Source organism: Lithobates pipiens, unplaced genomic scaffold (assembly GCF_037356315.1).
Source record: "Lithobates pipiens isolate NorthernLeopardFrog02 unplaced genomic scaffold, aLitPip1_a1.2 Scaffold_10, whole genome shotgun sequence".
Classification (NCBI taxonomy): Eukaryota; Metazoa; Chordata; class Amphibia; order Anura; family Ranidae; genus Lithobates; species Lithobates pipiens.
The window spans coordinates 51706073-51721712 of NW_027507686.1; the positions used below are offsets into that span (position 1 = coordinate 51706073).

General features: G+C 43.2%; 1 protein-coding gene across 1 annotated transcript in view; it reads right to left on the bottom strand.

Annotated features, from left to right (window-relative positions):
* The window catches only part of CPNE2 (copine 2), a 249774-nt gene that overhangs the window by 181517 nt on the left and 52617 nt on the right, over positions 1-15640 (bottom strand). The window lies entirely within an intron of this gene.

Consider the following 15640-nt stretch of genomic DNA (forward strand, 5'->3'; position numbering starts at 1 on the left):
CAGAGTGCAGGGTTCAGCAGTATGTTACGTACAGAGTGCAGAGTTCAAGAGTGCGCTACATAGAATGCAGAGTTGAAAAGCAGCAATGTCAGAGGAAAAGTAGAACTCCTGCTTTTCCTGTATTGGTAAGGCATACACAGAAAGCACCAGAGACTGTAAAAGCCAAGAAACTAGCATTTTCAAAAGGAGAAAACTGTTGTAATAGCTGCCCTTATGCTCACAGTACAGGTTTCTTAAATGCTGCAATTTTGCGTAATAATTTTTTTCCACTTTTTTTTTTTCAAAACAGAGCTAACAACCTACTTTACCCAATTACCTCTAGCAATGCTTCTATCCTCTCTTTGAGTGATGAAAACGGAGTAGTATGTAGATAACATTACAAAACCCTGCACAATAAATGATATTCATCATGCTCAAATTAAACAATTTACTATTTGCCTTTAATCTCCAATCTCTGCTCGCCGTAGCTAGAAGCATCAAACATTACAGGCTGTTGTGTGCATACATCTGATATAATATCTCATTATGCACCATTATCAAAGTACTAAACTTAAAGGGTTGGAAGGCTGGGAAAGAATGACAAGGATTTTAATCATAATTCAAATTACATGGCAACGAGCATCAAACGTCTGCATACTATTTTCCTTGCTAAGTGCTTTCCCGGTAATGTATATATTTGACACAATGCAGTCCTCTTTATGGTAATTATGAGACAATGCACAGTATCCAGTATTATGTCTGGTTGGGATTTGTACTCCTGCCATGGGTGTCTCTTCTAATGCACACCCTGGAATAATAACAGCCAACAATGATGCAAAGTACAGCTACACTTTAGGCCCCTTTCACACTGACGATCCGTTCAGGCCCGCCTGTCAGTTTTTCAGGCGGACCTGAACGGGTGCTCCATAGAGCTCTATGGAGCGTCGGATGTCAGCGGTGACATGTCCGCTGACATCCGACCCGCTCCGATCCGAAAAAGTGTGACGGAGGAAAAAGCTATTTTTCCATCCGTCTGCGGATCGGATCGGGTGACGACGGGCACTGCGGTCCGTCATCATCCGATCTCCCATAGGGGAGTGTGCAGAGACGGAGCTGTCATCTCCCTGCTCAGCGGGGATCGACGGAGTGATCCCCGCTGAGCAAACGGATATCCACGGGGCGGATCAGAACTGATCCGCCCCGTGTGAAAGGACCCTTACAAAGTTTTCTTCCAAATATCTGATCACTTCCAAAGTAAAAAAAAAAAAAGAAAAACACATAACTTATTTTTTAAGCAATAATTCATACATTATTGAAAAATGGCACAGTGCATAATTACATAGGTTGAAAAAAAAGATACCATTGAGCTCAGGTATAACTAAAGGCAAGTTTTTTTTATTCGTTTTGGATAGAGTGCAGAGGGATTAGAACAGCACCCTTTAAAATTATAGACAGTCTTGAGGCACCCCATTCTAAAATGTATAAAACTATTCTATTTCTAATAGTTTACATAATGCAGCAACATCCACACATGTAGGACATCCAACGTTAGAGGTGATTTATTCTTCCAAAGCAAATACACTTTTGCACACTGGTACTGACTAGTATTCCAATGTTTCTCTTCTCCCTCAATTTTTCTCCATCAGTCAGCTAATGTTCCCCCCAGAGCTGAGGGAGAGAGGCAGAGGAGGCTCAAACAAGGATGCCGTGGAGGCAACAAACATCCTCTTTATTATCTTTATTAGCTGATGATGTCATTGGTTGTTAGGATGCCAGTGTCTAGAACAGGCTTCCTCAACCTTTTAACCCTAGAGGAACCCTTACTAAAACCAAATCATCAGGGCTCAATAGGAACAATGCTCCTTATTTTAGTGGTCAATAGGAAGAATATCCCCCTTAAAGTGGTGATTATTTACCTAAGAAATTAAAGAAGGAGCTCCACAAGTACCATGCCCAGGGGCGGACTGATCATTCAGGCACTCGGGCACTGCCCGAGAGCCCCATGCCCCTAAGGGGCTCCATCAGGGTTGCCAGCCTCAAGAAACCAAGTAAAGTATGTAAAAATCAGTGTTTAAAAAAAAAATCAATCTATTGCCTGGGGGCCCCATAATCTCCTATTGCCCGGGGGCCCCATGAATTGTAAGTCCGCCCCTGACCATGCCATTGACTTTGAGATGTGATGTTGATGTTAGAATTATGCAGATATTGTCAAGGAACCCTTCTGGTTGATCTGAATGTTGAATCTGGATGATCTTTAGTATTCCACAGAACCCTGGTTGAGAAACACTAGTATAGAGGTGGCCAGATACTGTCAATTAACCCCTAGCAATATCTAGAGAAACCCTAGGGTTCAACACAATCCTAGTTTAGAACGGCTAGTATAGAGAAAGGCAGACACTGTCAAGGAAATTTTAGCAATATCTGGAGGAACTCTGGGGTTCCACTGAATCATGGTTGAGAAAGGCTAGTGAAGGAAGACACTGTCAAGGAATCTCTAGCAATATCTAGAGGAATTCTAGGGATTCACAGAACCCTGGGTGAGAAAGGCTAATATAGAGGAAGGAAGACACTGTAAAAAAAAAAACGCCTAGCAACATCTGGAGGAACTCTAGGGTTCCACGGAACCCAGGCTGAGAAAGGCTAGTATAGAGGAAGGAAAATAAGGTCTAAGAACTCCTAGCAACATCTGGAGGAACTCTAGGGTTCCACGGAACCCAGGCTGAGAAAGGCTAGTATAGAGGAAGGACAACAAGGTCTAAGAACTCCTAGCAACATCCGGAGGAACTCTAGGGTTCCACGGAACCCTGGCTGAGAAAGGCTAGTATAGAGGAAGGAAAACAAGGTCTAAGAACTCCTAGAAACTTCTAGAGGAACTCTAGGGTTCCATGGAACCCTGGCTGAGAAAGGCTAGTATAGAGGAAGGAAAACAAGGTCTAAGAACTCCTAGCAACATCTGGAGGAACTCTAGGGTTCCACGGAACCCAGGCTGAGAAAGGCTAGTATAGAGGAAGGAAAACAAGGTCTAAGAACTCCTAGCAACATCTGGAGGAACTCTAGGGTTCTACGGAACCCTGGCTGAGAAAGGCTAGTATAGAGGAAGGAAAACAAGGTCTAAGAACTCCTAGCAACATCTGGAGGAACCCTGCAAGAGAATGGCTAGTCTGATGGAAGGCAGACACTGTCAAGGAACCCCTAGCAACATCTGGAAAAACCCTATGGTTTTACAGAACCCTGGATGAGAAAGCCCATTATTTAATTTTAGCAATATCTGGAGGAACTCTGGGGTTCCACTGAATCATGGTTGAGAAAGGCTAGTGAAGGAAGACACTGTCAAGGAATCTCTAGCAATATCTAGAGGAATTCTGGGGATTCACAGAACCCTGGGTGAGAAAGGCTAATATAGAGGAAGGAAAACACTGTAAAAAAAAAAACGCCTAGCAACATCTGGAGGAACTCTAGGGTTCCACGGAACCCAGGCTGAGAAAGGCTAGTATAGAGGAAGGAAAACAAGGTCTAAGAACTCCTAGCAACATCTGGAGGAACTCTAGGGTTCCACGGAACCCAGGCTGAGAAAGGCTAGTATAGAGGAAGGACAACAAGGTCTAAGAACTCCTAGCAACATCTGGAGGAACTCTAGGGTTCCACGGAACCCAGGCTGAGAAAGGCTAGTATAGAGGAAGGAAAACAAGGTCTAAGAACTCCTAGCAACATCTGGAGGAACTCTAGGGTTCCACGGAACCCAGGCTGAGAAAGGCTAGTATAGAGGAAGGAAAACAGGGTCTAAGAACTCCTAGCAACATCTGGAGGAACTCTAGGGTTCCATGGAACCCAGGCTGAGAAAGGCTAGTATAGAGGAAGGAAAACAAGGTCTAAGAACTCCTAGCAACATCCGGAGGAACTCTAGGGTTCCACGGAACCCTGGCTGAGAAAGGCTAGTATAGAGGAAGGAAAACAAGGTCTAAGAACTCCTAGAAACTTCTAGAGGAACTCTAGGGTTCCATGGAACCCTGGCTGAGAAAGGCTAGTATAGAGGAAGGAAAACAAGGTCTAAGAACTCCTAGCAACATCTGGAGGAACTCTAGGGTTCCACGGAACCCAGGCTGAGAAAGGCTAGTATAGAGGAAGGAAAACAAGGTCTAAGAACTCCTAGCAACATCTGGAGGAACTCTAGGGTTCTACGGAACCCTGGCTGAGAAAGGCTAGTATAGAGGAAGGAAAACAAGGTCTAAGAACTCCTAGCAACATCTGGAGGAACCCTGCAAGAGAATGGCTAGTCTGATGGAAGGCAGACACTGTCAAGGAACCCCTAGCAACATCTGGAAAAACCCTATGGTTTTACAGAACCCTGGATGAGAAAGCCCATTATTTAATTTTAGCAATATCTGGAGGAACTCTGGGGTTCCACTGAATCATGGTTGAGAAAGGCTAGTGAAGGAAGACACTGTCAAGGAATCTCTAGCAATATCTAGAGGAATTCTGGGGATTCACAGAACCCTGGGTGAGAAAGGCTAATATAGAGGAAGGAAAACACTGTAAAAAAAAAACGCCTAGCAACATCTGGAGGAACTCTAGGGTTCCACGGAACCCAGGCTGAGAAAGGCTAGTATAGAGGAAGGAAAACAAGGTCTAAGAACTCCTAGCAACATCTGGAGGAACTCTAGGGTTCCACGGAACCCAGGCTGAGAAAGGCTAGTATAGAGGAAGGACAACAAGGTCTAAGAACTCCTAGCAACATCTGGAGGAACTCTAGGGTTCCACGGAACCCAGGCTGAGAAAGGCTAGTATAGAGGAAGGAAAACAAGGTCTAAGAACTCCTAGCAACATCTGGAGGAACTCTAGGGTTCCACGGAACCCAGGCTGAGAAAGGCTAGTATAGAGGAAGGAAAACAGGGTCTAAGAACTCCTAGCAACATCTGGAGGAACTCTAGGGTTCCATGGAACCCAGGCTGAGAAAGGCTAGTATAGAGGAAGGAAAACAAGGTCTAAGAACTCCTAGCAACATCTGGAGGAACTCTAGGGTTCCACGGAACCCAGGCTGAGAAAGGCTAGTATAGAGGAAGGAAAACAAGGTCTAAGAACTCCTAGCAACATCTGGAGGAACTCTAGGGTTCTACGGAACCCTGGCTGAGAAAGGCTAGTATAGAGGAAGGAAAACAAGGTCTAAGAACTCCTAGAAACATCTAGAGGAACTCTAGGGTTCCATGGAACCCTGGCTGAGAAAGGCTAGTATAGAGGAAGGAAAACAAGGTCTAGGAACTCCTAGCAACATCTGGAGGAACTCTAGGGTTCCACGGAACCCAGGCTGAGAAAGGCTAGTATAGAGGAAGGAAAACAATGTCTAAGAACTCCTAGCAACATCTGGAGTAACTCTAGGGTTCTACGGAACCCTGGCTGAGAAAGGCTAGTATAGAGGAAGGAAAACAAGGTCTAAGAACTCCTAGCAACATCTGGAGGAACCCTGCAAGAGAATGGCTAGTGTGAAGGAAGGCAGACACTGTCAAGGAACCCCTAGCAACATCTGGAAAAACCCTATGGTTTTACAGAACCCTGGATGAGAAAGCCCAGTATTTAAGGCCACTAATTACCGTTTGTATGTAAAATAGGTATGCATTTAGATAAACTCGATGTCCGCCGGTGGCCCATGAGCATGGCACTGAGAGGCGGGGAGATGCCTATGTAAACAAGGCATTTCCCTGTTCTGCCAAGCAACATGACAGAGATCTACTGCTCCCAGTGAACGGGAGCAGTGATCTTTGTCATGTTCTAGTAAGCCCACCCCCCCCCCCTACAGAAGGAACACCGTTAACCCCTTGATCTACCCCTAGTGTTTAACCCCTTCCCTGCCAGTGACATTTACATAGTAATCAGTGCATTTTTATAGCACTGATCACTGTATAAATGCCAATGGGCCCAAAAAAGTGTCAAAAGTGTCCGATCTGTCTGCTGCAATGTCGCAGTCATGAAAAAATAAATAATAATCGCAGATCATCCCTAATACTAATAAAAAATGAATAATAAAAATGCCATAAAACTATCCCTTATTTTGTTGACGCAATAACTTTTGCGCAAACCAATCAATATACGCTTATTGCGATTTTTTTTTTACCAAGAATTTGTAGAAGAATACATATTGGCCTAAACTGAGGAAGAAATTTGTTTTTTATATATTTTTAGGGATATTTATTATAGCAATATTTTTTTTTCTCAAATTGTCGCTTTTTTTTTGTTTATAGCGCAAAAAATAAAAACCGAAGAGGTGATCAAATACCACCAAAAGAAAGCTCTATTTGTGGGGGGGGGGGGACATACATTTTGTTTGGATACAACGTCGCACGACCACGCAATTGTCAGTTAAAGCGACACAGTGCCGTATCGCAAAAAAAAAGGGCTTGGTCAGAAAGGGGGTAAATGTTTCTGGGGCTGAAGTGGTTAAGCTGCACAATCTGTCAGAAGCATATACAGAGAAAGAAAATGCACACTACTGTGTCAGCTTGGTCACTCAAAGTATTCATTATACAAACATTTTGAGACATTGTTAGGAAAAAAAATAGAAAGAAAAAGGAAAAAAAGGAAAAGAGGATTAAAAAAAGAAAAAAGAAAGAGAAAAAAAAAAAGACTTCCTAGGCCAAAAAGAGAGCTTGTTCCTAGAATGTCTGAATTGTGCCATGCTTACCCTCCATCTCATGGGACCTGTGGCTGGTGAACACAGAACACATTTCTTCCCAGCAGAAGAAAAGACGCACTGTTATATTTGGAACAACTTCTGGACTTTTCACAGATCAGTAAAGTGATGCAATGGAAAATGATCCAGACTTCAATAATATGTAATTTTCTGGAATGGAAACTTGCATTGATGTTTCTTGAGGCATAATTACTGCCTGCATCACACCTTTACTTTTCATTCTCTAATTACAACCTGAAATTAATTCTGAGCACTCAAATGTAACTGTTGATTGACGATAAGACCTTGTGCACAGTGGACATTTTTATTGCTGCTGATAGGGGCATCTGGTGTCTTTGATTTCTGCCTCTAATCGCCCCTGCATGTTAGCCTATGTTGAAGCTGGAGGGTGCAAAATCTGGTGCAGCCCTGCATAGAAACCAATCAGCTTCCAGTTTTTTTTTTTTCCTCGTCAGAGTTTAATTAACCACTTCAGCCCTGGCGTATAGTCATATGACGCCCACAGATGGGATCTCCCATCCTGGGTGGGCGTCATAAGACGTCCTCTCATTCCCGGCCATCTAGGGGGCGCGTGCGCACGCACCCGCGGCATCGCTCAGGACTCAGGACTCGCTCAGTGCGCACGCCCAGCGGCCGCGACGTCCGCCGGGCACCCGCGATTGCCCGGGAACACAGCAGGACCAACGATCTGTGTATGTAAACACACAGATCCCCATCCTGTCAGAGGAGAGGAGACCGATGGTGTGTTCCCAGTACAGTGGAACACCAATCGGCCTCCTCCTCTTGTGAGTACCCTCCCCCCCCACAGTTAGAATCACTCCCATAGGGAACATATTAACCCCTGTAGCGCCCCCTGGTGTTAACCCCTTCCCTGCCAGTCACATTTACACAGCATTCAGTGCAATTTTATAGCACCAATCGCTGTGTAAATGTGAATGGTCCCAAAAATGTGTCAAAAGTGTCCGATGTGTCCGCCATAATGTCGCAGTCATGAAAAAAAAAATCGCAGATCGCCGCCATTACTAATAAAAAAAAAAATGCCATAAATCTATCCCCTATTTTGTAGATGCTATAACTTTTGCACAAACCAATCAATATACGCTTATTGCGATTTTTTTTACCAAAAATATGTAGAAGAATACGTATCAGCCTGAACTGAGGAAAAAAAAATATTTTTTTTTTTAAATGGAATATTTATTATAGCAAAAAGTAAAAAATATTGTGTTTTTTTTTCAAAATGGTCTTTTTTTTGTTTATAGCGCAAAAAATAAAAACCGCAGAGGTGATTAAATACCACCAAACTAAAGCTGTATTTGTGGGAAAAAAAAGGACGTCAATTTTGTTTGGGTGCAACGTCGCACGACTGCGAAATTGTCAGTTAAAGTGACGCAGTGCCAAATCGCAAAAAGTGCTCTGGTAAGGAAGGGGGTAAAATCCTCCGGGGCTGAAGTGGTTAAATAAGCTGAAGTTAGAAGCTGATCCCATGCACAGCTGCACCAGATTTGGCACTCTCCGGGTTTTAGACCCCTTTCCCACTGGGGCATTTTTGCTTTAGCGTTAAAAAAAGCGCCTGTAAAGTGCCTGAAAGAAGCCGCAACTGCAATCCCAATGTAAAAGCCTGAATGCTTTCACACTAAGGTGCTGCACTGGCAGGGCGTCAAAAAAAGTCCTGCAAGCAGCTTCTTTGCAGTGCTTTTAACCCTTTATTTGGCCACTAGCAGGGGTTAAAAGCGCCCCAATAGCGCTAGAAAAACGCTGGTAAAGTGCTGCTAGTTTAAGCGGCGCTTTAGGAGTGTTTTTCGTGCGCTGACATTGTGAAAGGGCTCTTAAAGCACTTGGGCTTTCACATTGGGATTTCAGATGAGGCTTCTTTCAAGCGCTTTACAGGCGCTTTTTTTAACGCTAAAGCGCCTGAAAAATGCCCCAGTGTGAAAGGGGTCTACATCAACTTCTATGTGTCCATGTACACATGGACAGGTGTGTAGAGGGGTGTTTGTAGGCAGAAAAATTAAACCCACTGACAGCATGTCCAGGAGCAGTGGCGTTTTGGCAGAAAAAACGCTTGTACCTGTACACATGTGTAAACGCACATTAACGCCAGTGTAACGGGCATCATCAGTTCACATTATTTGCTAAGAAAAAGCTGATTCAGATTATATCCGTACACACGAGTTTGCACATCCGTCTTCAGTTCAGTCCAATTTACATCATTGTATATCAGTTCAGCTCAGTTCCTTTTTTTTTTTGGTTGCTGCAGAAACCAGAGGTGACAAAATTATAAAACAAAAAATGTTTCTTGCCTAAAAACAAAATGGAAGTAAATGGATGGCAGCTGACGGGTAGATCACAAACGCGGTCCTGCTTCCCCCTAGCTTCTGCCGCTTTCATCTTCACAGCAGAGCAGAGAGCGGGAGACAGAACAGTACTGGATGGAGGATGGGAGCTGCATCAGTTAACCTTTCGAGTTAACTAGCAGTTGATTGGTTGCTAGGTTCTAGCAACCAATCACCAGCTTATTAAAGCGGTAGTAAACTGCAACTGGTTAAAAAATAAAAATAAACACCTGTAAGGCAATTGCATAATGTGCTAGTATAGTGGTCATCAACTCCTGTCCTCAGGGCCCACTACCAGGCCAGGTTTGATATCATTTGCTGCTCAGTGATTGCAGTATTCTAGTCTGCATCTCCCCAATGTAATACATAAAACCTGGCATGTTAGTGCACCCTCAGGACAGGGTTGATGACCACTGTGCTAGTACATACTAGCACATTATGAAATACTTACCTTGGAACAAAGCCTTCCAGCGGTGCGGTGTCACCACTGAGGAGGCTGACATCTTCCCCTGGTCTTTCTTCCGGATTCGTGCGCTCCGACTATGTGCCGGTTCCGGCTCAAAGCTCTGAAGGTGCGGTGAGTAGGGATGAGCTCCAGCGTGTTCGCACCATGCACATGCAGAGCCTACTAGGAGGTCGGCACGGCGCTGCGCTAATCACAGGCAGAGTGACATTTCCCGATATCTCCGCAGCTGCACATCAGGAAATTGTCTCACTGCCTGTGATTAGCGCAGCGCCGTGCCGACTTCCTCTGCACGTGCAGTGTGCGAACACGCCGGAGCTCATCCCTGCCAGTGAGGTATGCCTGATCTTCAAAGCAAATATCACCGGCTGTATCCAGGGTGAATATTGTCTAAACAGTGCACGTTTAAGAGATATTTGTTTTAACTACAGGTAAGGCCTCATGTACACGGCTGCTGGTAAACCGTGGTTTAGGAGCAATTGGGCATTTTTTTCAGCTGCCCCTGAACGCTCCTCTGTTATCTTATCAGTACATGTACACAGGGTTATTTATTGTCATGTCTAGGTAGTTGAGTTTTTTGGAACGCAAAAAAAAATGGGTTCGGACGGATGTTCAGAGGAATTTGAAACGCCAAATGCCTGTGACAGTTCGTAAATGCTGCTAAACATGGTAACTCGCGTCTAGCAGCATTTCATTTACTGATGTTTTCCATTGTAACAAAAAAAAATATTTTTTTAATTTTTTTTACAAACGCTTCTAGACGCAAACGTGGCTAAATGTGGCATGTAAACACGGCACAGCTAAACGGATGTTTTAAGTGCATTTTCAATTTTGCAGAAACACACTACAGTCCATTTAACATGGTTTCCTATGGATGTAGTTCACATCTGTGCATCTTATGGAAAGGGCCAGGGGTTTTTTTTCTTTTTTTTTTCTGGTTTTTGGTACCATAGACTTTAATGGTTTAAAGATGTGTATTAACCGCTTCAGCCCTGGACCATTTGGCTGGCCAAAGACCAGAGCACTTTTGCTGACAATTGCGCGATCGTGCGACGTGGCTCCCAAACAAAATTGAGGTACTTTTTTTCCCAGAAATAGAGCTTTTTTTTTGGAGGTATTTGATGACCTCTGCAGGTTTTATTTTTTGCGTGATAAACAAAACAATTTTGAAAAAGAAAACGCATTATTTTTTACTTTTTGCTATAATAAATATCCCAAAAAAATATATAACTTTTTTTTCCCTCAGTTTAGGCGGATACATAGTCTTCTACTTATTTTTTGTAAAAAAAAAAAAAAAAAAATTTTTTTTTTACTAGTAATGGCGACAATCAGCAATTTTTATCGTGATTGTGACAATTTGGTGGATACGTCGGACAATTTTGACACATTTTTGGGACCATTGGCATTAATAGAGCGATCAGTGTGATTAAAAATGCATTGATTACTGTAAAAATGTCACTGGCAGTGAAGGGGTTAATGTGTGTCCTAGTACGTGTTCTAACTGAAGGGAGATGGGGACCGTGTAGGGAAGCTAACAGATCACTGTTCATATTCTGTATGAACAGACAATCTTTCAGTTCTCTGCTCAGAGAACCGGTGGAAACTGTGTGTTTACACACACAGTTCCAGATTCTCTGTGTGTCCTGAGCCGCTCCCCGAGCCAGGCACTCGTATCGGCTCGGGAAGCGAGCAGGGGGGGGGGGGGGGGGGGGGCGTGCACACGTCCCCTAGTGGCCACAGGGCGAAGCGACGTTACATAACGTAGTTTCGCCCAGCCATGCCATTCTGCCGCAGTACAACTGCGGCGGCTGGTCGGCATGTGGTTAAAAAACGCAAAATGCACCTGCAATATTCACACTGCAACCTGCATAGGTGTGACTCAGGCCTTAAACAAATATATATACTGTATATCTCAGTCCTCTACCAGGTATTCGAAGTTGACTTTATCTACATGGAGGTCCACCCTGGTATGGGGCAAAGAAAAAAAAAAAGTTTACTGCCCTGAACAACCAATGAGAAAAGTGCGTCCATTTTCTAACCTGAAATGGAATACTGAATTAGATTTCTTTGCTAAAAGCAACATCCCTTTTATTAATTTCTGCATTTTACTTTTATAAATTAGCTCAAAAATTATTTTACTACCATCACGTAATGGCACGTTGACCTGTGGTTAATGAAAACCGCCTGGTTCTCTACAGAAAAAGCCACAGGTTATCTCGGAATTGGAGCTGCGACAGAAATATAAAAAAAAAGGAATAAAATAGGAATCTTCGGCCTATGAAAGTAGTTTATATTTAGATGTGGCATGGTCTCTCTCCAGGACAAGCTCCGGCTATGCTATGGCAGACACTTGGCTACATGAACAGGTCATGTTCTGGTTGCCGTGGCAACCTTGGAAATCGCACTAAATAGACGAAGAGAAAGACTTCAGACAGCCCTGGTGTAATTCCCAGATAAACACAACATGACAAGAACTACATAGCGATGTCAAGGGAATGCCTTTTATTGTATTATCCTCCCCGCATGCAGAAGTTTTCAATTCAATTCACATTGCATGCTCAGAAGAAGTTCATTGTAGCAAATTCCACCCCATTTCAAATACTGGGTATTACAATCAGGTGAATCTGACTTGGTTTAGAAAGGATCTTAATCCCAGATAAAGTTATAAACTCCTTTTTTTGGTCATCAAATCATTCTGATGTCCTTGAGGAACCAAGCAATGCTGTATCCTAGCCTAGGCCCGACAAGGCCCAGGCCTAGGGCACCACTTTGCCGGGGGGCAGCACGGAAAGAGTCCCCGCCGGCTTGCTCTACAGTGTTAGTGTAGCGCCAGTTTTATGGGGCGCACTGTGCTGAGAGGCAGATTAGTCTAGTGCCCCCATAAAGTGTCTGCACTGCTTTCGGTATGCAGGCGGCCAGCATTCTGCAACTGTGGGGGGGCACACCCCTTCTAATTTTGACTGTCCTCTCATCCTGGACCACAAACCTTCCTCATTGTGCTATATGTTTTCTTCTGCACCATTGGCATGGTTATATCTTCTTAGTTCTCTCCATAAAATTATCAGAAATTTGTGCTTAGAGCAGAACAAGTGCGGGGAAATGTAAGAATTCATTGGCACCTCCAAACTCACCTTTGCGGGGATCAAACACGGGTCTCCTCTGCGTACTCTCTCCTGTTACCTGGCAACTGCTCAACTCAGCACCAGCAGCTTATCTTATTACCCCAAAAGTGACTGTATCTGATTGGCTGCTGTCACTGATTGGCTGATAATTCTCTGCCCGCCTCTTTCAGTTCCTTAAAAGCAGCTTGTAAAGCCAGGAGGTGCCGACAGGGGCCTACCACGGCCCGAATTTGGGCAGATTTACTAAGAATCCACAAACATAACTGCTAACGCTGTAAAAGAGAGCAGACGTGGGAACGGAGGAGTGGAGAGTCCCAGACATACCATCCATACCATTCCATCAGTAATTGGTGGAAAATTGAACAGGGTATTATCTCACCAAGAAATATTGGCATTTTGTGAACGCACTCAAATTCAGAAAGATGTGTAGCTGGAAAGTTTTGAATATCTGTGAATGTCAACATCACCAATAACTGATATGTTAATATTAGATTGGCACCAGAGCATTGGATAAGGCTAGTTCACTATGTCTCAGGGACTGCAACAGCAACATTTACCATGATAACTTATGCCCCCGCTCCTTCTGCAATAAAAGTGCTGCATCTTTTTATATTTTTTATTTTATTTTGAATTACGGCTCAATAATACAAGCCTTGCCCTCTGAAGAGCAATCAACAGCAGATCACATTTTAACCACTTAAGCCCCGGACCATTTGGCTGGCCAAAGACCAGACCACTTTTTGCGATTCGGCACTGCGTCGCTTTAACTGACAATTGCGCGGTCGTGTGACGTGGCTCCCAAACAAAATTGACATTTTTTTTTATCACAAATAGAACTTTCTTTTGGTGGTATTTGGTCACCTCTGCGGTTTTTATTATTTATTATATTTTATTGCGCTATAAACAAAAAAAGTGTACATTTTGACCAAAAAAACGCATTATTTTTAACTTTTTGCTATAATAAATATCCCCCAAAAATATATAAAAAAAACATTATTTTTCCTCAGTTTAGGTCGATACGTATTCTACATAATTTTGTTTAAAAAAAAAACAACGCAATAAGCGTATATTGATTGATTTGCGCAAAAGTTATAGCATCTATAAAATAGGGGATCGTTTTTACTAGTAATGGCGGCAATCAGCAATTTTTATCTTGACTGTGACATTATGGCGGACACATCGGACAATTTTGACACATTTTTGGGACCATTGGCATTAATACAGCGATCAGTGCAATTACAAATTGCATTGATTACTGTAAAAATGTCACTGACAGTGAAGGGGTTAACACTAGGGGGCAGGGGAGGGGTTAATATGTATCCTAGTTTGTGGTATAACTGAAGGGGACTGTGCAGGGAAACTGTCCATACTCTGTATGAACAAACGATCTGTCAGTTCACTGCTTAGAGAACCAACAGCTGTGTGTTTACACACACACAGCTGCTGGTTCTCCGTGTGCCCGGTGGCAATCGCGGGTGCCCGGCAGCGATCGAGACCGCTGGGCACTCGCATTGGCCCCTAGTGGCCGTTTATGCTACCGATGTAGCATACCGTTGATTCGCGCAGCCAAGCCATGCTGCCGCAGTACAACTGTGGTGGCTGGTCGGCTAGCGGTTAAGGGAGGTTGACCAGCGGTGAGGAGGGGTTATTTTGTTACAGGTGGGTGTGGTGCAATCCTATTCACTTGAATGGGTCAGACAGCCGATGGAAGGGACGTATGTGCTAGAATACCCATTTTTTCTGTGCTACCACTGGAGTCTGCTGGGTCAAAAACGAGGGTTGATGCACTAAAAAGCACCTATACTAGACATGTGCACAACAAAAAAAAATTGTTTCGTTTTGCTACATTTCCGTTGATTCGTAACAATTCGTAATTTCATAAGACGCAAGTTTTCATATTAGGACTTGTTCGTATTTTCTTAACAGATATATTTTCTTATATACGAAATGATTTGTAATTCTGTTAGTCTAATCTTCTTTGATTCAAAATTCGTAATTTTGCTAGATAATAATTTTTGTTTATTCGATACACTACTCGTAATTTAGTAATTGTTACTTTTGTGAGATTGCCTTTTTCGTTGATTCGCACTTTCATAAGAAATAAAGGATAATAATCCTATGCTTGCTTTTCTAATAAGTCTTGTACTTACTCCAGTCCACTCCCTCAGCCACGAGACCCAACTCAGTCTCCTCCTCAACTGAATCTAAAAAGATTCAGAAATGCAGTGTGACTCAGACACAAAAGGGATAAGCTGATTGGCTAAAGATACTAAGTAAGATACATCACTCACTAATACACTGCCCATTCGAAAGAACGATTCGAGAACACGAAATTACGAACATGCATATTAAGATACACACACCTACACTGTCCATTCAAAAGAACGATTCAAGAACATGAACAAATGAATTTACGAACAGATGAAGAGACTAAATTACAAACTCATGAATGAAAATATGAACATACGAAATTATGAACAGACAAAGGATTGAAAATACGAAATGTAAATCATTCATTATAGATGTCGTTTTCGTACGTTTGTCTGTTCGTAAGTTCGTATTTTCGCTTGTTTGTTATTTTGCTTATTTTTAATTGCATAATTTTCGTATTTTGGTTCTTTCAGCTATTCGGATGTTCGAATTGATCCAAATGTACGAATACTAACAAATTCCTACGAAAATCCATTTGTTACAAACTAAATCGCACATGTCTAACCTATACTACTTTTATCCACGCATGACAAAGCAGCGCACACATGTGAACAGGCTTCCCGCGTGTTAAATTGCACAGGTGAGAATGGGAACTTACACTGGAATTTTCCACATTCGATAGTAGGGGTGCAATGGATCGTCACCAATCCGTGATCCGGTCAACCTGTTCGGATCGGCACACCCCGCGATCCGCAGAGAACTCTGCTGCCTCGGCCTAGCTCCGGAGTGGCAGCCATCTTGGTACACCCAGTGGCTGCTTACAATGTCAAATGACGGAGCGATCACTTGTAAACAAACTGGCATCATGTCATGACGCCGGTTCCTCTCTCCCCTCTCTGTACAGTGGAAG